Genomic DNA, 2,649 nt, shown 5'->3' with positions numbered 1-2,649 from the left:
GTCTTGGTTATAAATATATAGAAAAGTATAATTCAAAGTAATAAAATAAAAATCAAATTCTTTATTTTTATCACACGCGCGCACAGGCAAACAAACAAACAAACAAACAAACAAACAAACAAACACAGACAAACACACACACACGCGCGCGCGCATGAATGCACACAGACACATTCATAGCAATAAAAACAGACATAAACAAACGAGCACGCACATACGCATATACATATCATTTTCTTCTTATAAACTTTTAACCATTTCTTTGATATTTATTTTTATTTTTATTAATAAAAATTGTAATGCATAATCTGTAATTATACAAATTTTTTTTACAAAATTTTTATGATTTGTATCGATATGGTGTATATTTAATTGAAAAAAAATCAAAAAAATTAAAATTATAAATTTTAATTGTCTAATTGTATAACAATATATTCTATTTATTAATTGCATTACAAATTAGGATCGAAAAGTAATTCTAATAAAATTTGTACTTTTACAGATCGAAACTTATTTTACCTCTCTGTTCTATGAACATTGAAAAGAAATCGTTTATGTGAAAATTTCGGCGCAAAAAAATCTTTTTTATAATATTTACTTAGCGTCAATTGAATGAAATTATCAACATATAGAATTATATATATACATTTCTTATGAATTAAGAATATAAAAAAAGTATATTTTTCTGTACTTATAAAAATTAAAAATTTATTTTACTTATTGATTATTTCAATGCTCCTTTTTATGAAATTATTCCATGTTATTTTTATAAGTATTTGATATTCGAGTAATATTTTCAATTTTATTTGTTCAATTATAAATAAGAAAAATACTAATTTCAATACTAATTCTATTGCTATTTATTACGCAAATTTTTGTCAATCTTTCAATTTTTCAATTTTTCAATCCTAAAAATTATAACGTAAAAAATAAATTAATTAAAAATCATCAATCATCATTATTATTATTGTATGGTTAAAATTTAAACAAACTAAATTCAGCATAAGACAATATATTATAGGTAAAAAAATTTTTCTATGCTTATTATAAATCTCTTAAATCTTGAAGCGCAATGTTTTAAATTTAAATGCTTTGATTCATTTAGTAATATATAATTACTTACAATGACTTAGCATACAATTAACTAAATAACTGTAAATATAATTTGAAAGCAATATACAATACTTTTATAATAAAAATACTCTTATAATATAATTAAAGAATTAAAGTTCTTTTTATCTTAGCCTTTATTAAATTTAACTAAGTCTATTTGGCACATTAAAAGCTCTATTAAATAATATGTCCTTCAATTAGAATATTGTTTTAGTTTTATCTCTTTTTTTTTAAATTGATTGAATGATCTTGAACGTTTATTATTACATTGGACATATTGTATTTATCGAAGGAAAAATGATTAAAAATATCTTTTTAAAATTCTGTTAATATATCCGTACGTATGTGTAAATATTATCAGAATTTATTACTACAGAAATGATAGCGATTGCAGTATTATATTTTGAAAATAAAACTAATTGCAGGACATTTATTTATATGTTATCACGTTTTAATATTATTCAGTTATCTATATATTAATAATTTCCATTATTATCACAATGAATTAATTTCAATTGAGTTAAAATTAAAATAAAGTAGTCAGATTTGAGTGATAAATTACGTTGAAAAAATGAAAATATATCATTATGAACTCATCTTTAATTACAAAAATCCTACGAATATTCAAAATTTCCATTTGTAATTATTATAACAATATACATTGCAGAACTTTTAACATTTGTATTCATTTTTTACAAAATCTATTTAAAATTTTGTTTAAATATTTCAACTTCAATATTTTCATATCTTCTAATCGATTCATTTCTACTATCATTAAATCAGTATTAGCGCTCTTACTTAAGTTCAACTAAAAAGACTTTTTTTTTTTAATTAAAAATTCAGTTCACTTAACAGAGCCGAAATGATTAATTTATCGTTTGCAAAATTTGATTTTGCAAAATTGCATTTCTATTTGACATTCTCGGAAATTCTTCCGGATAAGTTTTATCATTTTATCCCCTCATCAATTATTAATAATAATACAACATAATAATGCAATAATAATACAACATTAATAATGAGATTTGCTTCATTCTTAACTTTTTCATGTAATACTTTATTTGAATATTACTGAGTCATTTATTAAGCCTCAAATTAGAATATATTCAATATTAAAAATTAAAATTGCAAATATAACGTGTTAAATTTTTACTTTTTACACAGTCAAATAAGTTTGCGAATTTTCTCCGAAATTAAACAAACGAGTATTATGGTTTAAAGATTTAGAAAAAGAAAAAGAAAGCATTGAATTTGCATGAAAGTCCGTGATTTTCCATGTGAATTCGTTAACTTTAGAATGCAATGTACAAGAAGACGTATACCGTTGATATGAATTTAGGGCTACACTTATCAATATGATTTCTTACACCGGTAGAGAATACTGCACACACGTACACGTACACTGATAGCGAACCAAATAAATAGTATTAAAAGCCCACTGTACGTGTAAAAATTGCAGAATGGAGTCAACGGACGAGCCAGTCTTCACGATTCTTGTTTGATCCTTGATAATCGAGGCGATATCAGAAGTAAAAA

The sequence above is a fragment of the Ceratosolen solmsi genome, unplaced genomic scaffold (assembly GCF_000503995.2).
Source record: "Ceratosolen solmsi marchali unplaced genomic scaffold, CerSol_1.0 scaffold6, whole genome shotgun sequence".
NCBI classification, from domain to species: Eukaryota; Metazoa; Arthropoda; class Insecta; order Hymenoptera; family Agaonidae; genus Ceratosolen; species Ceratosolen solmsi.
The sequence above is the reverse complement of the archived record's forward strand: the minus strand, read 5'-3'. Positions refer to the sequence as shown.